At 43.2% G+C, this 22997-nt stretch overlaps 1 protein-coding gene across 3 annotated transcripts in view; it reads left to right on the top strand.

Annotated features, from left to right (window-relative positions):
• Nucleotides 1-773: 773 nt before the first annotated feature.
• CDK18 (cyclin dependent kinase 18) overlaps nucleotides 774-22997 on the top strand; it is a 52245-nt gene continuing 30021 nt past the window's right edge. Inside the window, exon 1 of one of the 3 annotated variants that reach the window (XM_074308957.1) lies at nucleotides 774-945. The gene's annotated coding sequence lies outside the window, so the exon portion shown is untranslated. Of the gene's footprint in view, nucleotides 972-22997 lie in introns of all 3 variants that reach the window. The other 2 variants (XR_012489074.1, XM_074308958.1) reach the window with 2 other exon arrangements.

Here is a 22997-nt window from a genome sequence, read left to right on the forward strand (position 1 = left end):
ACTGGAGTCAAGATCTCAGCTTAAATACTAGCTATAGTAGGTGTACATGTCACTTTTTTTGTTGCCTCAGTTTCCTCATCTGTAAAGTGGGGAGAATAATAGCATCTATTTCTCAGAGTTATCGTGAAGATATTGTGAAGATAAATGGGGTAATTTTCGCCAACATTATTAAATTATAAAAATTATGAGGTTGAATATTCTATGCTATTTGAGTGCGGTGGAGCAGAAGCACTCCTCGAACGAAAGTGGCTGGCTCAGCTGGGCTTGGGGAGAACTAGAAGCAACAAGACATTCCAGCAAAAGCCTCCCTCACGCCCCTGCATCTCTAGCTGGGGAGGACTGGGCAGGGCAGCACCGCAAGGAGAAGGGAATCAGGAATGAGGACACAACGGAGACTCCCTATTTCAGAAGTACTGGAGAGGCGACAGCGTGGTGTAGACGCGGCACTGGATTCGAATCCCGACTCTGCCTTCCACAGTGGGACTCTGGGTAAAGAATTTTCCGTTTTCTGGTAAACGAAGCTGGACCACATGATCTTTAAGGCTGGCTGCGGTCTCGGAGCTCTCGGAGCTGGGAGGAGGGGGTGGGCACCTGGGCAGAGCTGGCCCCGGGGATTGGCAGCGGCGGAGGGCAGCGCCGGGAGGAGGTTGGGTAGGGGGTGGAGCCAATTTGGACAAGTGGAAAAACTCCGGCCGGGGGCTGGGCTTTTGCTTTCCTCCTCCCCTTCCCGCCCGTCCCCCTTCCCTCCCTTCTTCCTTCCCTCCTCCCCCTCCGGCTCAGGTTGCAGCTTCTCTGGGGAGCCGCTCACCTTTCCTGAGCTGGGGAAGGCGCAGCCGTGCCAGGGCGGGGAGAGCAGCTGGGCGCAGGGCACTGAGTTCCTCGGCCCTCCTCCCATCTCCCACCCACCCCGGGCAGGGATCCGAAGCGGAGCCGGGGCGCCCAGCGGTGAGTCCTGCCCTGCGAGCTGCGCGGTGGGTCCGGCTCCGGCCCGGGGTGCACGGGGGCAGGGTGGGGGAATGTTTGCAGGGGAAGGAGGGGGTGCTGCCCGTCGTGTAAACGGAGCAAGGTACAGCGGAGAAACTCTTAAAGGGGCCGCGCTCTCTGTGCCCTGGGGCGGAAGGTGGAAGGAGAAGCTGAGACGGACTCTGTGTGTGGCATTTTTGGAGGGGGGCAAAGGGCGCCGCCGGAAAGCGCCAAATTCCAGGTGGTCGGGAGTAAGAGCTGGGGCATTTTCTCACATTCAGATACCTCCACCCTCCTTTTCTCGAGCCCCCCCACCCCCACCCCACATAGCTCTTAACCTCCTCCGTTCTAGGATTCTGTAATCGGACTCATGTATCCGGATCAGTTTAGAAGCCCTTGGACTCTAGTACCCACTCCACAAAGCAAAGTTTGTTGTTGCTTTTTAAAGCTCTTCTCAACAAGCTTTAATCGTCCTTTTAATGGAAAAAGATTTTGGGGCAGGGGTCTCTTTATGAACCCAAGAGACTCAGGCATCCGGACTAGAAGCCATGCAGAAGAGAGCCCAAGGCCTGAGCTCTGGCCAAATGCTCTGTCTGAGCTTTGAGGGACTGAGGATGTGTGCTGGAGGCAATGAAATATTGCTGGAGGGGGAGGCAAAGGCTTTGGGGATTGCCCATATGTTTACCTTCCTGCGTTTTGTGGTTGAACTTAGTCCAGAGCCCAAGGGCAAGACTTGTGAGAGTTGGTGGCCTATTCTTCCTCAGGGAATGAATGTCTGCTGGTGGTGTGGAAAAAGGATGGAGGATCTGGGGTAGACAGATGGAGGAGTACCCCACTTCTCACCTCCAGCCAGCAGGCAAAGGCTCAGTGTTAGGGGCTGGAAGTGTCTTGGGGTGGGGTTGGTTCTGGGAGAGATGTGCAGTTAGGGGATTCTGAGTCCACAAGGATTAGGACTGAACGTGTGGGGAGTGGGGTGGGGAGATAAGTTAAGAATCAGAGGTGGATCACTTCTGTTTGAGACCCCTGAGAGGAGAGCCTTCTCTTCTGTCAGAGGGTGGGAGAAAAGTCTTCCTTGTCCCAGGGGGTGATCTGGTGGCAGGAACTGATCAGAAAAGGGTGATGTTATAACTGAAATCCCACACTGGAGGGAAAACCCTTCTTTACAGCCTTTTTCTGTTTCCTCTGTGCCATCTCTAGATACCCAGGCCTCCGGATGTGCACTGTGCAGATGTAGAAGGGGAAATGGAAAATGAGTCTGGATAGCTAAGGATTCATGATCCAGGGGTCAATCATATTTAATTTGTGCAATTAATTGTTATGTAGGAGAGTTCTAAGAGCAGGTATTGGGTGGAGGAGAGGTTAGCCCCACCCTGATCTTGGGCACCAAAGGTCTCACTGGGGCCACTTCTCAATGACTTCCCTGCCTCAAGTTCCTCTGGCCCTCCATGATTCCTTGACAGCAGGGCCTGACTCGATGACTCATTGACACCTTGCCCTGTCCATCCTGTGTCAGCTCCTCGGGAGATTTCCTGTCCCTTCCCCTCCCCCTCCAAGCACTGAGTATTTATACATTCCATTATAGTGATCTGAGAGAGCAGAACCAAGGGCCAGTGAGAGATGGATCTAGGGAAGTACTAGTTGACTGGGACTGAAATGGATATTTTGAGAGAGGGGAATTAGGTAATTCTCTGTAAGAAGAGGGAGTTGCACTGGATGATGTATAAAGTTCCTTATAGGGATCTTAAATCTAAATCTGTGATCCAAAGAGGGAATTATACAATTATTCCATTACCCCTGTAGGATGGGGCTGGGAAGATGAACTTAGGGTTGAGACCGAGAAGATCTCAGCACTTCTTTGCTTGTGTGTTTGGGATGGGAAAGTCATGTCTGAGTCCCATTCTGATCCCTAAAACTTTCTATTCTTGTCTAGAAAGAGGGTAACTTTCCAGCACTAAAAATATATTGAGTTCAGTCCTTACTCTGGCTTCTTCAGGCTGTCTTTCTTGCTCCTCTAATGGGCTGTGATTAAGGGGTTGACATACAAAGCCCTTTCAACATGGTATTAGCCTAGGTAAGAGTCTCTGTATTCCCTGGATGTATAGCTAAGTAGACATCCCTCTCCCCTGGCCTGTTTGTTGAAGTTTTGATCCATCCCAGGGTCCCTCTGAATTTTCAGAAAACAAATTGGACTTCGATAAATCACTTCATCTTTATCCATAAGATAAGGGTAGGGGCTAGATGGTCTCTATGATTCCATCCAGCTTTAACACTGGAGGATTATCTCTGCACTGGGACCCCCAGGGAGGGCAGGGATGGAACTAGGAGAGGAAACAGAAGGATGAAGTTCTCATTCCTTTGGCACCGATCAGAATCCAGATAGGAGGGATTGGGAAGCAGATAGGTCTTTGGAGCCGATCTCCAGCCAGGGTCAGGTTTCTTGCCTGGGAGTCTCACACTCTGACTGGGATGAGACAGAGCTGCCTTTTAAGGTTGCATTTATTTCCTCTACAGTTCCAGGGACTCTGTTCTCTGCTGCCCTCTGCCCCCTCTTCAGGAAAAGGTTTTCTAAACTCCTGGTTTAAAAAAACAACACCAAAACTCAGCCCCTACCATTGCTCCCGTCACCTTCCCTTCTTTCCAGACTTCCGGGCTTAATGGGGATACTCCCAGCACTCATTTTCCCTTCTGGTTTTCCTAACTCATGCTTGGGCCCTCCAGGGCAGAAAAAAGACCTTGTACATTGAATGCCTTTGTTAGGAAGCAAAGCTTCTTTCTGATTGGTGGGCAGGGGTCTGCTTTGTGCCTGGCCAGGCAGAGGAAGGCAGGAACAGGCTCGCCCACCACCTCAAGGTGAACTACTAGGTGACTATCTTTTTTATTATGTCAAGGGAAAGAAGGGGGTGCAGCTAGAGAACAGATGAAGAAACGAGACCTGGAGTCAGAAAGGGGCACTAACTAACTTGTTAGGGAGGGACTAATAAGTCATGTTGATATGATGGGGGTGTAAGTAGATGGGGGGGGGATTCAAAAGCCCTCCCATCCTGGGGTCTCTTTTTTTTTCTAGAACTGCCCCTGCAGGGCAAAATGCCTTCCCCAATTCTTAATTAATTACAGCCACTGTTCTTTTCTGGACTGTTCTGGAGTGGGCTCTGCTCCAGACCTGGGTGATTAGCTTTGGTCCTTTAGGACACAGTCATGCCAGACTCTCCCCAAAACACCCTCCCATTCACACACTGTGCCTCATACACAATGTCCTGCTTTGACCTTTTCTCTCCTTTTCCCTGCCTTTTGCCCGACTCCCCCAAACCTGGACCCTGTGCCCTTCTGACAGTACCTGCTGAGTGGGCATTTTCACATGTCCAAGGGGAGGGGACAGAAAGAGGTCAGCTTTTCTCCTTCCTTCCCTCCCTCCTCTCTAAGCTTTAGCTTAGATCTCAGAATCAAGCCATGCAGAAAGAGTTAGTCTCATAAAATATTAGAAGACCATAGAGATTATCCAAGTAAGGCAATTTGATAGAGGAGTATACGGGAATAGACTCCCTAGGTTGGGATTAGGGAATTCTGCCCCTGTCCTTGACTGACCACAGTCTGGGCACATCATCTTTCTGAGCCTCAGTTTCCTCATCGGTCAGTGGAATACCTGTGGTACCAGACTCACAAGGTTGTTAATGAGAGTCAAATGAGATAAAAGACCAGATATTTTGCAGACTTTGAAACATTGTTCAAACCGTCCTTATTATCTAGGCTCAAGGTCATGGATTTAGAGCTAAAAGCGACTTTTGAGGCTATCTAGTCTACTGATCACTTAATTTTTGTCAATGAGGAGACTGAGATCCAGAGAAGTGGTATAGATTATCCAAGGTCAAGTCTTAGTGTTGAAATCTGAACCAGAGCTAGAATCAGGACTGTAATCTTCTGGTTCCAAATCCAGGATCCTTTCCACAACAGTGCACCAACCCTAGCATTTCATAGTTGAGGAAATAGAAGTCCCTAGACTTTTATGATCACTTCTCACATATGGCCACGGAGCTCATTGCTGGATTAGGCGGGGAGGTGGTTGGTGAATTAGACCAGAGCACCACTCTGGGAAGACAGGAAGCAACCGAACCTCCTGATTGAAAGAAAATCCATCTGTTCTGAAAGTCTCCTCTGCTCAGGGTCAAAGGAGAAAGAGAGAAGCAGAGCCGTGATATAGCCATGGACAAAAATAGACCCCAATACTCTCTGCCCTGAAGGAGAAATTGAGGGGACACAGGGAAAAACCACTTCCTGGTAGCACAATCTTGGCACATGCTCAAGCATTGATGAATCTTTTGTATATATGATATATGTGCTTATTTACCTGCATGTTGTTTCAAAAGAATTAAAGCTGTTTGAAGGCAGAAATGGTTTCATTTTTCTTTTTGCATCTTGGCATGTAGTAGGTGCTTAATAAGTGCTTGTTGACTGATTGATTATAGAAGAAACTTAATGGAAGCTGAGGCAAAGTTTTGTTATCTTTGTAGATCTGTAGTACCTGTCACAGTGGTTTGTTATGTATGTACAAAAATGTATTAGGTGCTTAATTAATAATTGAATTAATGAATGAGTGAATTAAAGTGTAGAATCTTCTTTATCTTAGTAGGTAAGGCTCGCAAAAAAATTCTAAACTAGGAGAGGTAGAATTCTACCCAGAAGCTATCATAGTGCTTTGTATACTTTAGATGCTTAATAAACAATTGAATTAATGAATGAATGAGAGAGTAAAATCCCCTTCTCTGAGGTCTTTCTTAGTAGGTAAGACTTCCACAAACATTCAGAATTAGAAGAGATAGAATTCTAATTCAGAAGCTGTGATAGTGCTTTGTACACTTTAGGTATTTAATAAACAATTGAATATATGAATAAATGAATAAGAGTAGAATCACCTTCTCTAAGGTCTTTCTTGGTAGATAAGACTTCCATAAACACTCAGATCTAAAAGAGGTAGAATTCTACCCAGAAGTTATGATAATGCTTTGTACACATTAGGTGCTTAATAAAACAATTGAATACGAATGAGTGAATAAGAGTAGAATTCCCTTCCCTGGAGGTCTTTCTTAGTAGGTAAAGCTCCCAATAAATATTCTAAACTAGGAGAGGTAGAATTCTACCCAGAAGCTATCATAGTGCTTTGTAGACATTAGATGCTTAAAAAACAATTGAATTAATGAATGAATGAGAGAGTAGAATCCTCTTTCTCTAAGGTCTTTCTGAGCAGGTAAGCCCTCCTTAAACACTCAACTAGGAGAGCTAGAATTCTATCCAGTAGCAGGAAAATAGAGTAAATAGCCCCGAGGGACCATTGTTGGTTCTCTTCTGGTCAGTTTTGGCAATGGAGATAGGCTCTCCAGAGAATCAGGTAGGATCGGTCTAAAAGGCTCTAGCTAAATATACTGTGTTTTAGTTTGCCCTAAATGAAGGTTCTTATGTAATATCAAAATTATGAATTTTGATTTCATCAATCCCTCACCCCCATTCCAGAGCCTCAAGTTTTACCAAAGCTGTTGAAAGGGCTTATGGAGACAGCTTGGCAAAGTAGAAGGGGCAGTGAACTTGAACCCAGAGCAGAGCAGTTCTAGGTCATTCCAACCAAGACCCTGTAGGTAACTGACTTCTGTTTAATCTCCATTTTCCTCATTTGTACAACAGGCACCATTGAAATTTGTAATAACCCGGTCAGGTCATTGGTACTGAAAGCTGTACTGTAAAGAGTTCTAGGAGGGTCAGATATTATTATTGTTGCTGTTCTAAGTCCTAGCAAGTCAGTTCCCCATTCTGACTCCAGGACTTGTTTTTCCATCTGTTGTCCCCTGGGTTGCACCCCCTTCTTTCCCTCAGCATAACAAGATAATGGTGGGGGGCCAGCCTGTTCTGCCTTCCTCTGCCTGGCCAAGCAGAGCAGACCCCTGCCCACCAATCAGAAAGAAGCTTTGCTTCCAAACAAAGGCATTCGATGTCCACGTTATGCAGGATCAGGAGAGATCACTCCTTAGAGAAGCTTGAATTTGATGGGGATAGGTAATAGGAAGTAATTGCAGGCTGTAGAGGAGAGATGTGATTAAGTCAAGTCAAATTAACACGCATTTATTAAGTGCCTGCTATATGCCAGGCACTGTGCTAAATTCTGGAGATACAAAGAAAATTAAAAACATCCTGACCTCAAGGAGCTTACAGATAACATGTAAGTAATTACGTAAATAATAGTTAATATTTATTTAGTGGCTTTACAAAGCTTTCCCTAAGTTGTCTCATTTAATCTCTAGGACAGCACTGTCTATAGGCAATCACATGTGTCAAACAACCCCTGCCTGTCCTTGGCACTAGAGTCTGGAGTGGGCACCATGTTCTAAGCTATTGCCATACCTTAGTATTTATTACGCCTTCCTCAGAGAGTGCAAGCATTTGGTGAGTTGTTGACTATCACTACATTAAAGTCTATAGAGAACCAGATAGGTTCCCCTGGTTTTACCATAGCTAACCTGTAGTACAAATACTCTTGGAATGAGCATCCAAACTCTACTCAATTAGCTGTATGACCTTGAACCCTACCCAATGAGTGGTACAAAGTTGGACTCATTCATGATCTATTGAAGAAATAGAACATGAGTGTATCACTATCTACTGTTGCCTCCCTCTGCAATGAAAAAGATAGTCTTCAAGAATTACTGTGGTTGAAAAGTGTGTTCCAGCTCCCTCAGCAACTAACCTGGTAATTGAAATCTCAAAAAACTCTGAACCTAACTATGCTGGTCTGTGGATGTCAGATTAGCCTTTCCTGCTTAGTTAGGACCTGCTACATTTAGATCTCCACTGACAGACTTTTCAAGAGTCCACACTCATCTCTAGACCATAATGAAGCAGTAATCAAGTGTCTGCTAAGGTGGGGAGGCATTTTCAGAGATGGGAGGGGACAGTCAGGTCCAATGGAGGGAGCATTGCATTTGGAATCGGAGAAACTGAATTTGAATTTTAGTCCTGCTCTTAATTACCCAAGTGATCTTGGACTAAACACTCACACACTCTCTTGGTCTCAGTTCCTCATCTGTAACAAGAGATTGACTAGATGGCTTCCAAAGTCCCTTCTCAGGGAATTGTGGGAATTGAGTGAAGCACACTGACTCCAATTTGTGACTCAATTCTGGATCTAGCTCAGTTCCTTTTTTGATTTAATTATGGGTCTAATCCAATTTCTGTCCTGTGAGAAAATGTTATTGCATTGTTTGAATCTACTCCTGCATTGCTGGGAAACTGGACCGCCTCTACCAGTTGCTTAGAGATCCTTGATCAAGGACCCAGGTTATGCTGAACAAAATCCCAATCAGTTCCAAACACTGATGCAAGTTTTCTCATAATTGTACATCTCAATTACCTCACATGTCTTATCTGAAAACTGGCCCATACTATTCAGTTGGTTATTGTTCCCATGTTCCTTTTATTGTGTACAGACACTTTGGGGAGTGGGACATCTCCTTATCTGATTTCAGGAATTTGCACCTGTTTGCTCTCCCCTCCCAACTTGGAAAGTCCCTACTCTTTTCTCCAGATAAAAATTACATCACCTAATTTTGTATCTTGGGCAATTATTTTTTTTTTATTTAATTGGTTTTATTTGATTAATAGGGCAGCTAGGTGGTGAAGTGATTAGAGCATTGGCCCTGGAGTCAGAAGATCCTATGTTCAATTATAGCCTCAAGTACTTATTATCTATTTGACTCTAGGCAAGTCACTTTAACTCTGCCTCAGTTTCCTCATCTGTAAAATAAATTGGAGAAGAAAATGGCAAACCATTCCAGTGTCTGCCAAGAAAACCCCAGATAGGGTCATGAAGAGTCAAACATGACTAAGCAATCAAACACATTTTTGAATAATTGTTTTTAATATATAAAATTTGCTTCACTTTGTTCTTAAGGGTCTTCAGACTGGGAACTCTACTGACCCAATTGTTATGCCTATTTTGTTAATAAATTGTGTAGCTCAGATTATTCCCTCCATCATTATTAATTATCCATCTGTACTTCGAAATTTATGGTCCTATGAACCAAGTTTAATCAGGGCACTGCTTGTTGACCGCCTGGCACCTGTGTGACCTTGGGGTAATTGCTCTGTGCCTCTGTGAGCATCATATTCCTCAACTGTAATGTGAAGGGCTTGAACCAGATGGCCCCTAAGGGGCCTTTTATCTCTAAGAAGATGATTGTGATATGGATTACACAATAGCAGACAAACACCCTTTAAGTCTTAGTTGATTCTAATAAGTGCTACTTGGGTACTACACATATCATGATTCCTGTTTAACAGAAAGTATACTGACTGGCCTAGGGACATACAGCTAATAAATATTGAGGCATTAGACTCTCATATATGGTAGACTGATAAGTATTGAGTTGAGGGCATGGGTTCAAAAGAAGGAAAGTTCACTTCCTTGGTGGGGGGGAGCTTTGCAGAGAAGGTGGCGTAAAGCCCTAACAGTTCATTCCAGGATCTCCTCCAGGATTATGGGAATAACTGAGGCTCCATCCAAGGGAGGAGCCCTCTGCTCTAGAAAGCATCCCCTCACATCAGGCAGAATAAAGCCGAGTGCAGTGATGTCTGAAGCCCAGACATTCCCCCTCCCTGTTCAAGGCTTCCTTTGTCATTATCTTAGAGTTCTCTTTCCAACGCCTCAACTCAAATGATCCTGCAATATTAATCAGGTAATTATTGAGCTCCTGATATGAGTCCAGCACCAGGCTGGGTGCAGAGGAGAATGATAAAGGAGGGTTGGAAGCAGACCCTGTCTTCAAGGAGCACAGGTTCTTGGGGGGAGACAAAACTAACCCATAGAAGCATTTAAGGGACAAATACTTGCTCAACTGCCAATATGATAGAAAGTCAAAGAAGATCTGAGACAATTGTGGAGGAGTTTGGCCTTTAAAAGAATGGGTAGGAGTTAGATAAATGGATGAGGGTAAGGCGGGAATAGGTCTTCCAGTCGAGGGGGGGGGAGCGATATAAGCAAAGGAAGGAAAATGGGAATGGTGAGGATTCCTGCCTAGAGAAGAGAACAGGGCAATGGAAATTCAGAAACGGGGATGGAAAGGGCAGCAAAGTGGTACAATGGATAGAGTACCAGCCCTAGAATCAGGAGGACCTGAGTTCAAATCCAGCTTCAGACAATTGACACTACAAGCTGTGTGACTCTGGGCAAGTCACTTAACTGCACTTGCCAGAAAGAAAGAAGAAAAGACAAAAAGAGAGAGAAAAAGGAAGAAAGAAGGAAGGAAGATTCCCTGAAAATCATCAAAACAGTAACTGGAGAACACTTGTCATGAATGCTGTACAAATGATCAATGATCTCTACCATTCTTTCCAATTTTGGGATCTTTTGGAAAGATTTGAGAAGAGGATGAATGTGGAGGGAAGGTCATAGAGGACTGAGGGAGAGTATTCCTTAGAGAAGTATGATTTGGACGGAGATAGGCAGTCGGGAGCAATCTCAGACTGTTGGGGAGGACATGATGAAGGCAGTGTTTTGGGAAGTTCAGTCTGACATTGTGTGAAAGACAGGAGGAGAAAGACTAGCTGTCAGCTAGGAAGCTATTATAGGAATCCAGGATTGACGTGCAAGAGGCCTGTGGACTGAGGGGAGGAGGGGGGAAGAGGAAGAGTAGGAAGGGAGTATAAATAGGAATGTGACAAAAGGTGCCATGAAATCCTAGGATCATAGAGCTAGAGCTGGAAGAGACGTCAGAGGCCTTCTTGTTTTGTTGCTGTTGTTTAGTCATGTCAGACTTTTCATGACCCCATTTGGGTTTTCTCAGCAAGAAGTGCTTTGCCATTTCCTTCTTCTTTTCCTTTTGCAGATGAGGAAACTGAGGCAAAAAGGGTTAGGTGACTTACCCAGAGTCATACAACTAGTGTCTGAGGCTAGATTTGAACTCAGGAAGATGAATCCTGAATTCAGGCTGACACTGTGCACTGGACCATCTAGCTGCCCTGTCTTGGGTAATTCCCTTGTTTTCAATATGAGGGAGCAAAGACTCTCAGGGGTGTTAAGTGATTTGTCAAAGTCACATGTCTAAGTGGCTCCATAGGGCACAGAGCATCAGGCCTGGAATCAGAAAGACCTGAATTCAAATCTTAGTTCAGACAGAAGCCATGTGACCCTGTGAAAGTCACTGCACCTCTGTCTGCTTCAGTTTTTTTTTTTTTTAATCTGTAAGATGGATTTTATACTAACACCTACCTGTGATGCTCAGATGAGATAATATTTGTAAAGGCTTAGCATAGTGCCAGATAAGTAGTAGGAACTTAATAATTAGTTTGCTTACTAACTCCCTTTCTTCCTCCTTCCTCCTCTCTTCTTACTTCCTTCTTCCTCCCTCCCTCCTTTTCCTTCCTTCCTTCCTCCCTCCTTTTCTCCCTCCTTCCCTTCCTTTCTTCCTTCTTTCTTTTCTCCCTCCCTTTCTTTCCTTCCTTCCTTCTTCCTTCTTTCCTTCCCCCTTTTCTTTCTTCCTTCTTCCCTCCTTTCTTCCTCTCCCTTCTTTTTTCTCCCTTCCTTCCTTTCTTTTTCCCTCTCCTCTTTCCTTCCTTCCTTCCTTCCTTCTTTCTTTCCTTTCTTCCTTCCTCTCTTCCTCCCTCCCTCTCTTCCTTCCTTCTTTCTTTCCTTCTATTTTTCTTCCTCCCTCTTTTCATCTTTCTCTTCCTTCCTGTCTTCCTTTCTTCCTTCCCACAAATAGTTATCATCAGAGGTGAGATTTGAACCTAGGTGAAATTTTGCTCTGACCTCAAAACCAATACTCTTGATTCTGTACCCAAATGCTTTCATCAAGATGGGGACTTTTCTGAGCAACAACTGAAAGTGGCAGTAGGGAGAGATATGGGGATGGGAAACTATCCTGCACAGAAAGATAAATAGAACTGGAATTCTTCTACCCTGGAAAGTGAAGGCCAAGGAGAAGGTGACTTAATGGTTGTCACTCCATATCTTCCTAGACAAAAGATGGTGAGAAACTTTCCATCTATCTCTCATTACCCAGTGCTTGTGTAGTAGACTCTTGCTATATGCTGATTGATGGAACCTGTACTAAGAGCAGAGCAGTAGGAAAATAGGCATAAGTTAATAATGATATAAGAATATAGTAGCCTGAATTTATATAATACTTTTAAGTTTTATTTTACATACACTAAGTATTTATATATAGTATAGTATCTCATCTGATCATCACAATGTCCCTGGGAACTAGTGTTGTTACTATTATTATCATTCCGATTTTTATAGAAACTCAGGTTAAATAACTTGCTCAGAATTGCACCATCAGGCGTGTCTAAGAAGAGATTTAAATTATATCCAAGAAAGAACTTTCTTCCATGAATGTGAGACCAAGAGAGGAAATATTAGAATCTCTGAGTATGTAGGAGGCAGATGGATCTACCTGGAATGGTCAAGTCTAGCCGTGCCTCCACTGGGATGACTGCCAGAAGGGCAGCCCCAGTATAGATGAATGGCATATGGGGACTATCCTGGCATCTGTCTCTGGCAAAGGGAGAGATAAGCAGAATTTGGTGGTTACCCTATAATTCTGAGTTCATCTCTTGGGCAGTATGCCTTTGGGCTAATTTCCCAAAGAACATCTCAGTCAATTATTTAATCAATAAACATTTATTAAGCACCTACCATGTGCCAGACACTGTGCCATGTACTGGAACACAGACAAAAAGAAAATAATCCTTGCCTTTGAGGGAATTGTAATCTGTCAGGAAGACAACATATATGTATATAAGCCTCAGTTTTAAACTTTTAATAACAAAAAACTCCCCTAAGACTTTTGGGACATCCTACATACAAAATAAAACAAAGTGATTATTTGGGGAAGTCATTATCAGCTAGAGAATCAAGAAAGATCACATGTAGAAAGAAGGGACCATTTGAACAAAAATTTAAAGAAAACTAGGGAGTCTTTAGGATGGAAGCAAATGAAAGACTGCATTTCAGGCCTGAGTAGAAGCATGACGAGGGATGAGTATCATATATATTTAACAATAATATCATTTTGGCTGGACCTGTAGAATGCATGAAGGGAAGTGTTTTCATTCATTTTTCAGGAATATCTGACTCCGTGACCCCATTTGGGATTTTCTTAACAAAGATATAGGAGTAATTTGTCATTCTTTCGCCAGCTCATTTTACAAATAAGGAAACTGAGGCAAACAGGGTTAAGTGGCTTGCTCCAGATCACAAAGTTGGTAAGTATCTGAGGCTGGATTTGAACTCAGTAAGAGAAACAATTCTGTCTCCAGGCCCGGTGCTCTGTCCACTATATCAGCTAGTTGCTTACAGAGGGAAGAAATGTATAATATAGTTGGAATGGTAGATTGAAGGTAGTCTGTAAAGGCTTTAAGTGCCAAAATAAGGAATTTATTGAGAAGGGGAGTATGAGTGTGGTATTGTGGACAGACTAGGAATTCAGAAGAGCTGGATTCAAAGATCTCAATTCAAAGATCACAGTAGATATTTATCTGTTGTGTAACCCTGTACAAAGCATTTAGCCTTTGAGCTTCAGCATACTCATCTGTAAAATGAAGGGACTGAATTTAATGTCCTCTTAAAGTCCCTTCCAGTTCCTTAATGCTATGATTTTCTTGAATGATATCTCAAGGAGAGTTTTATAACTTGAGCCTGAGGATTTACTTTACAAATAAAGTAAAACTTGCTCAGGAGAATGTAAACTAAGAGCAGAGCAGTAGGAAAATGGGCATAAGCTAATAGTGATGTAAGAATTAGCAAGGATCGTTTCATCTTTGTCTCCTTTTATAGCTGTCACAATTTTTTTGCAGTAAATTGAATCATAAAATTAACATAGATTCTATTGGTGGGATTCACATTTGGGGAAAAATAATTGCTGGACAGCTTAAAGAGGTTAGTTACAAGCCATAGTCACTCACTAAATGTGGACAAATCATAACCCTGTTTGCCTCAGTTTCCTTATGTGTAAAATGAGTTGAAGAAAGAAATGTCACACCACTCCCATATCTTTGCCAAGAAAACCCTAAATGTGGTTGGTCGTGAAAAATCAATCATGGCTAAAATGATTGAGCAATAGCAATAAACAATGGGGAGTTTGAATGATGGGGAGAGGTTCTACTTAAGGATAGAGGCTAAAGCTTCTTTGAACTTGTCTTTCAGAGATTTGGAAGGTCCTGTAAAGCTCCCAGATGTTTTAGTGTTCATAATTATATTTCAGGGAAAGTTGTCTTCTGATGGGCTTGGGTTTAAAGTGAAGGAGAAAAGGAGTTAGACAGCACAATGAGTGTCTAGAAATCTATCCCTTAAGAAGAGACTGAGAAGAAAGCTTTTATCCTACCCTAGTGACCCCACCCTACCTGTTAGCAGGATGACATCTTTAATGTGAGGTTTGAACCTCCCATTAGGATTCCACCCTTTCCTTAGTCAGCCCCCCATTCCTGCGCTCTCCCAGGTGGGGCTGTGGGCATCCTTCCTGGTCATGAGTCATCTCAAGATGCCTTAGGATGTAGACTGAGTTGGGGGAACCAGAGAGAACAGGGTAAAAACTAGTTTCTTCTCCATTAAGGACTCCATGTTGCCTCCAGAGACTCAACAGTGTTTCTCCCCACCCATCCCAGACCCCTTTCTGTTCAGTAGATGGAACCTAGCCTTGTCACCAAGCCAACCTATTGTATTATTTATCTGCATATGTGTCTTAGCCTGAGAACTCCTTGAAAGCAAGAACTATGTTATGTCTAAACTTTGTATCTCCCCCAGGGCTCAGTACTGTCTGCTTTGTGTTTGTTGTTGTCATTAGTCTGTGACAAAGCTCTAAGGAATTTTCAGATTCTTTGGCTGGAAGTAATTTTGTCCATAATCCTCCCCACCTCTCACTCTTGGCAGTATCCTGGCTCCTATCTAACCTAACAATAGGATAGTCTTTTAGAAGTTTAAAGATCTCTAGGAAAGGTGATTGAGTCTCATCCCTCCCATCAATTTCTGAGCTGTAATCTCCATTACTCCTTTTGAAATATACCACTATCATTCCACCTTTTACTTTCCATCCTTTTTAAAATTTTTTCTTTATTTTATTCTGAACTTAAGAAATAAAACAAGTATTTCCATAACAAAGTGGAATAGAAAACCAGGATTGCACCTGAAATTGTAGATCCAGTATGAAAATTTGCTATTCCTTTCAAATATTCAACAGTTATTATATAATTTTCTTTTTTCCCTCTCACCCCAAACTTTGAGATGGTTATCATTAGACACAAATGTGGGTGTGAGGGGGGGTTGTGAGTTTTTTGGATGCAGACAGCACCTTTCTTCATAGGATCTTTGTGGTTATCCTTTTTTAAAAATAAAAGCTATCTATATATGCCTATTACAGTACCTACTGTTGAGGTTAGGAAGAGGATTCCAAAAGTTTGGAGTCACAGACCAATGTCGTAAGGTATCTCAAAAGAATTTGCAGACTTGAACTCATTTCCTTGTCAAGGGCCAAAATTTATTGTAATTGTAACTCCATTACAAGTGGGCTAACTCCAGAAGAAATTAGCAAGGAAACAGAAGCAAAGAGACACATTTATCCAGCTTTTCTATCATTGACATGCTAATTCTGTGACTCAGAAGTAGGAGAGGAGTGGTCTCCAGAATTTGGTTCTCACTGTCCAGATTATCAATCAGTAATGAATTGAGGAATGGTCTATTCAGAATTAGACAGTGTTGTTCTCACATTGGGAGTGTGGGAAGTCCCTGAGGCAGGCTCTAAAACCAGAAGATTTAGGACTTATTTATTATTAGAACAGAAGTCCCCCTAAAATCACATTACATCACTACCATATGCATTTCATATATTAGGTGCTCAATCCGTATTGGTTAAATGAATAAATGAATAGCCTTGGTAATTCCCTACCTGTTGAGGAGAGTATAAGAGAAAGACCAGAATTGTGTTAATTTGGGCTTCTTGGATCTTGCTAAAATCCCAAAACAAACTTGTTCCAAAGAGGGAAGGTGAGATACAACAAAGATCAATGATTTTCCTTGGTAATGCAGGACAAGAACAATCCATCCTTAGTATTAACTAACTGTGTGATCTTAGGGAAATTACCATTTAGTTTAAGTAAGGCATTAAACAAGTTGATTGCTCTCTAAGGTTAATTCCAGCTCTGAACATCTAGGGATTTAGGTTCATTGCTGGAAAGCTAGAGTCAGTGTAGTACAGTAGAAAGAGGTGCTGGCCTTTAAGTCAGAAGACCTGAGTTCAAATCCTGAACTATTCAGGTCTGCTTTTTACTACCTGTGTGACCTTGGAAGACTGCCCTCTGAATCTCAGTTTCCTCTTTGGTAAAATGAAAGTAAGATGACCTTTAAGGTCCTTTCTAGTTCAAGATCTATGGTCCTTTGGCCTGTTATTAGAACAAGGCTACCTCAGAGGGTCATTTGTCCAAAAGCATCCACTTTAGAGCAAGGAGAGATTGATTTCGAAAGTCTGCCTCCTAACTTGATATTCTGTGGAACTGCCTGGTCCATCCAGGAAGGTCATCCCACCCTGAATCCTCATTCCAAACAGAGGCTGTAAAAGTCTGCTTTGAATTCCAATCATTGCCTCCAAAGCATCTCCTACAGAAAGGGAGAGGGAGAAGGGTGGGGGAGGGAGGAAGAGTTCCAAGTTGTCTTCCCCAGGGGAAGTGACCTCTGAGGGGATAAAGTCTTGAGCCACCTCCTTTCTCCAGCCTCTGCTACCTTAACAGCTATCTCCCTTGAGAGTTGAGCAAAGCTAGGGGGAAGGGCACAGCACCCCCCAGAGCAAGAGTTTTGTTGGGGAAGCATTGGAGAGCTTGACTTTCTTCATGAAGACACAGGGACTTAAAACCCGGTACAGGGGAACAAAGCTGTTTGGTGCAAGCCATAATCTTTGCTGTAGAGAAGAAGAAGAAATGTTATCAGTTCAATCAGCAATCCTCCTGTTGGAACCGTGGCCAAGTTTCCCCAGTCGGAAGGGAATGTCTCCAAAAAGACATGTAGACAAACGTCCAAAGATGGTTGTGACGTCTGTAAAGCTCAGCCGACCACGGTCTTTTGCTCTTTTGAAACATTCCTAAAGCTGGCAGGGAGGTACAGAGTGATAGAACACATTTGCCTGGACCCAGGCCAAGCTTTCACTTTGACGTTTTCTTTGGGCGAGGGAACCAGCTGTTGGACCTTCTTGTCTTCCTGAATTAATTCAAAGTCACCTCCTCTTTCCTTCTGGGTCTGAGCCAGTAATGTCTGGGTTCTGAATGTCAAGGGACCAGGAAAGGAGAATGGGGTAGGTCATTCTCCTCTAGGTCAGGTACCTCCATGATAGAGGTCAATAGATAAAGTTAGGGAATGAAAAGGGAGGGGGAGGGATACAGGGAAGAGCAAGGACCATTGGGATCTTAGGATCATCATCATTATTGTATTAATTAATTGGCATTCTTGTAGTTCTTGAGGGTTGACAAAGCCCATTTTTAATATATTACATCATTTGAGCCTCACAACAACCTTATGAGGTAGATACCATGATTACCCTAATTTTTCAGGAGAGGAAACTGAAAAGACTTGCTCAGTGAGAAGTGTCAGAGATGGGATGTGACTTAGCGCAGCTTCACCTTTTAGCACTAGGGTTCTCTCCATGATCCAGGCTGCCTCTCTGGGATTGCAAGAGACTTTAGAGACCGTCAAGACCTAAGGCCCATAGTGGGAAAGACACCTGCCTAAGGGTGCACAGGTTATAGAGTTTCTAATCTGATACCATTCCTTTGGGTCAGGACCGTCAACCTTCTCCTTACCTCAGTTTTCTTCTCTGCAGCTGAGAAATGGGTCTGCCTTATTTCTCCAAGGAAAACAAACTACTGTCAACTCCACCTCTGGTTCCCATGGAGTTTTAGCGATAATCTTTGGGGCACCAGCATGATTGAATGGATAGAGATCCGGCCTAGAAGGGTTCAAGTCCAGCCCCATATTAGCTGTATGACTCTGGCCAAGGCATTTAACCTCTCACTGGCTCACACATGTCTCAGAAAAGCTGCCAACTTGCATTGGTAGAGAGTTTTCCTCACCTGGGAGTCCCCTGTTTTAGCTATGTCAAGCTCAGTTGGGCAGCTTGCAGAACTCTCAAGTACTACCCACATCAGATTAAAGTGTAATTAGGAAATGTTTAGCAAAAAAAAATTTAAATACAACATAGACAATGTTAATTTGTTTTTTTTCCAGGTTAATATGCAGCTATTTGTATTTGAGTTTGACCAGTGAAATCAGTTTCATTCCCTATCCCAGGTGATCCCTCTCTATTTATTTTTAAAAATTTATTATTTTTTTCTGGTTATATGTGTATATTAACTTTTTAAAATACATGTTTCTTTTTTTTTCCCCTGAGACAATTGGGATGAAGTGACTTGTCCGGGGTCACACAGCCAGGCAGTGTTAAGTACTAGATTTGAACTCAAGTTATCCTGACTTCAGGGCTGGTGTTCTATTCACTGCACCAATTAGATGCCCCTAAAATACACATTTCTTTATGAATCATGTTGGTAGAGGAAAATCAGAACAAAAGGGAAAAACCAAGAGAGTCCTTCTTAATTTAAAAATCCGTTTTATACATTTGATAGTCATAAGGTCCCTGTAAACAGTGTATGGATTGAAAACAGGGATTATTATCTCCATTTGGTAGATGAGCAAACTGAGGCACAGGGAAGCTTATTGACTTCCTAAATGTCATTCAGCCCATTACTACCAGAGTAAAAATTAAAATTCAGGTCTCTGGCCTAGCGCCCTTTTCCTGTTGTACTATGCTATTGCCTGTTCTTCTAGCTTACCTCCGTTAGCCATGTGATAATTTTCCCCTGCTCCTGTTAGTCCAACTCTGAGCTTGCCTTTGGGTCCATCCTTTCCTGATTTTAGGGTAGTAATCTCAGTGCCAGTCTCTGCCAGAGCTGCCTGGGCAATCTCTTTGTGGCTCTCTCAGCCCTCTAGTCCCCAAGGCAGTCCCCAAACCATTGAGTTCATCTTTGTGGTCTTGAGTGGGGGTGGGGCATACTTTACTTTTGGGGGTAGAGGGAGGGGTGGAGAACAGGGTGGAGGAAAGGCAAGGGAACCAGGCTTGGCTTGTTCTGGCCTGCTGGGGCTGGGGAAAAGGGTTTCTGCCGAACTGACTCATGACCTTCTGAATTCTCAAGCAATGTGATATAATGAAAAGATTCCTCCTGGTTTGGGAGTCATGAGACTTAGGGACTATTCCAGGCTTTGTCATTCAATTACTTCATGACCTTCGGTTAATAACTTCCCTTCTCTGACAGACACTCTACTTAGTGACCATCTGGGCGCCATGGTTCCTTCTAAACCAACATTCCATGATGGGGAGGAGGACTAGGGGGAGGGGGAATAAAGAGTGTCATTCCTGGGCCCAGCTCTATCTGATGCTGTGAATTGTTAGTTCACCATCAGGAGAGTAAAAGGGTAGCAGTCACTGCTTCTCTTGCCTTCTTCTTCCCTTCATCCCCTTTGTCTTTTCTATTTTTCAGTTCTTCACCCCATGGCTGACCATGCTCTGTATTTCCCTCCCTCCACCTACATCTTTCATCTGAAGATCTCGGGTGCCAGGGAAGCAAATCCTTGCCAACTTGGCTGAGCCTGCCTTTGGTTGGAAAAAACCAGGAAAATAGATCTGGCATTCAGGGCTGCATAGGGTAGGAAGAAGGGCCTGTAACCAGGAACTCTTCCTGGAATTCTTTTCTTGGGGTACTTTTATTGCTTGGCAAGGAATCAAGATTCAGGTCAGACTGGGGTCAGAATAGATGCCACTGATGGCAAAGGGGTTGGCAGGGAAAAATAGCCTTTAAATTTTTGGGGAGGAGAACAATATGATGGTGTGGACAACTGGGTCTGCCATTAGCTCACTATGTAAACTTAGGCAAATTATTCTCCCGTTGTGAGTCTTAATTTCTTCATCTGTAAAATAGGGATATTGGACTCGATTTTTATAATCTCTTCTTGCTATCAACACATTACGATCCTACTCTTTTTCAAACTAAAAGGAAAACAAGAGTGAGTGAACCACATCTAGGTTTTTGTGAATACATGAATGCTTGGCTTGCTTCCAGGCCTTCTCCCTCAAGCTCCTCCCTCCCCTGCCCATGCCACATAGCCGCCTCCTCCTCCACCCTTGTCCCAGCAGGAAGTACATGGGTAGACTGTTGTCAGCTCAGAAGGAAGTAGATTGGGAGAGTAGAGCTGAAACTTCTCAAAATGACCTGGATAGGGGGAGGAAGATGGTTCCTTAAGAAGGGTCCCATGACCCAAAGCAGGGACACTCTTAGCCCTCTCCAGTCTGATGGGCATCAAACCTGAGATTTCCTTGACAAATTAGGTACCTTTATTCTGTGTCCCTTCCTTTACCCCTAACTATGGTCACCCCAACAAACCCCAGACAGTTTGACAGCCCCTTTAACTCCTTAACAAACCCAGACAAACTAACTCCCACCCCCAACACTAGCATCTCCCTCCTTACCCTGGCACCAATCAGTCAGTGACAGCTCCGGCTGGCTCCTCAGCTCCAGGGACAAAGGCCACTCTGTACCACTCCACCCTGCCCTGGTCCAGCTATAAACCGGGTCATACTGAGACCTTCTGTCCTCAGCTTAGGGCTGAGGAGAAGACGACGGCACCAAGGTGACAGGGCTCTTTTCCTGACTCTCCTCCCCTCACCCCACAAATTCAGGGAGCTGATTCTCCCCAGGAAAACTTGACAGAAGGCAGCTTGTGTTTCAACCTGAGGAACAATAATTCATTCACTACTTAGGCTGACCAGTCATACCAGGGACTATGCTGGATTCAATACCCTGATTGTCCCTAGCAGAAAGAAGGCGTCCACTCTCTAGTTGTGGTCATCTCTTTGCCAGTTGCCTGTTCCCCATGTGTCTTTTCATCATTTTTCCTGCTACAGATCTAATTCCTATCCTCTTCTTCCCAACTGTAGAACAGGGGTTCTATTTTTTCCCCTGAGATATTTGGGGTTAAGTGACTTGCCCAGGATCACACAATTAGGAAGCATTAATTGTCTGAGAGCAGATTTGAACTCAGGTTCTTCTGACTTCAGGGCTGGTGCTCTATCTACTTAAAAAATACATGTGCAGCCAGAAAAACATTTCCATATTAGTTGTGTTGTTCAAATAAAATTCAGAAAGGAAGGAGGAAGGAAGTTTGCTTTGGTCTGTATTCAGAAGACATCAATTCTTTGGATAGCATTTTTTATCCTGAGTCCTTTGAGGGGCAGCTAGTTGGTGTAGTGGATAGAGCATCAGCCCTGAAGTTATGAGGACCTGAGTTCAAATGTGACTTCAGACTTTAAACACTTCCTAAGCAAGTCATTAACCCTAATTGCCTCAGAAAAAACAACAAAACTCTAAACTGAATCCTTTGAGATTGTCTTGGATCATTGGATTATTGAGAAGAGCTGTCATTCATTTTATTGTACAATGTTACTGTTACTGTGTACAATGTTTCTGTTACTGTGTACAATGTTCTCCTGGTTTTACTCACTTTGTATCAGTTCATGTAAGTCTTTCCAGATTTTTCTGAAATCATTCCTCTTCTTATTTCTCTTAGCACAATAAAATCCCATTATAATCATATACCACAGCTTGTTCAGCCATTCCCTAATTGAAGGGCATTCCTAGAATAGGAGTTCTTAACCTGAAGACTATGGATCCTCCAAAGAGTTGTGAATAAATTTTGAAAAGTCTGTGAACTTGAATGGGGAGAAATTGTATCTTTATTTTTTCCCAATCTGTGACTTAAATTTAGCATTTCCTCCAATTATGAACTTTCTGAGAAGGGGTCTGTAGATTTTACCAGATTGCCAGAGAAGTTCATGTTACAAAAAAGGTAAAGAACCCAGAGAATAGCCGATTCTTAATTTCTTTATCTTCCACTTCTCACCAGCCAAATGATTTGTTTGTTCAAACTTACATCTCTCTACCGCTAAAACTCCCGAAAGAATAGACATCATCAGAGGAGAAAATCCTTCCCTCCTCTGCTCTTAAGTCTTCTGAATCCAAGACTGAAATCCTTTACCCATGAGTTTAGTGTGGTACCCTGAAAAGAGTAGCTGTAGCATGTTCCCTTTTGTTTTAGGGGATTGACTGCTTCCTTCCCAGAAAGCCTTAAACCAATTCCCTACTTCCCACAATGGGAAAAAACTGGGGAAAGATTTATGGTGGCTACTGGTGGATTCTTGAGCCACAAACTGAACTTGTCACCCCATAAATCCTTGGTTATAGGATGGCTTTATGGAGATGTCCTATTTCAGAGAGTGGAATGGTCGGCCACTCCTTGGGGGGGCAAAGATGGAGTTTACACTAGGTCTAGAGCTTCTGAGTTGACCCCCAAACTAAGCCATGACCCCAGTTATATTTAGAGAAGAGCTACCCCAAGTTGAATTACTCCTCTCTTCCTTTATTTCCCTGTAAGACAAGGAGGTAATAATGATTAGAGAGATCATTAAACTATTAGGATGATACTATCAGGAGAGAGAGTTACAGGATAGAGGGAAGAGCATTTCCAGTTGGAGTCAGGAGACACTTGGATTTGGCCATAGATGTGCAGGTTTATTTAACCTTAAAAGTTCTCTTTCTCAGTTTTTCCTGTAAAAGAAGGATAAAAATATTCATGCTATTTCTTTTATTAGGCATTTAAAGTCTTTCATAATCTGGCTCCAACCTACCTCCCCAACCTTATTATATATATTTTTCTTCAAATACTCCACAGTTCAGTCAAACTGACTTTCTCACATTTCTCACAGATATCCTCTCCCATCCCCACGTATTTGCCAATATGAGTCGACCTTCCACTTCTTAAATGCACTCTCTCCTCAACTTCTGACTCTTAGAATGCTTTTTCCCCCTCAAGATTTAACTAAATGAGGATAGAGTCCTGACCCTGGAGTTAGAAGGACCTGAGTTCAAATGTAGCCTCAGATACTTATTAACTGTGTGAACCTGGGCAA

This window comes from Sminthopsis crassicaudata, chromosome 4, assembly GCF_048593235.1.
Source record: "Sminthopsis crassicaudata isolate SCR6 chromosome 4, ASM4859323v1, whole genome shotgun sequence".
In the NCBI taxonomy this organism is placed as follows: domain Eukaryota; kingdom Metazoa; phylum Chordata; class Mammalia; order Dasyuromorphia; family Dasyuridae; genus Sminthopsis; species Sminthopsis crassicaudata.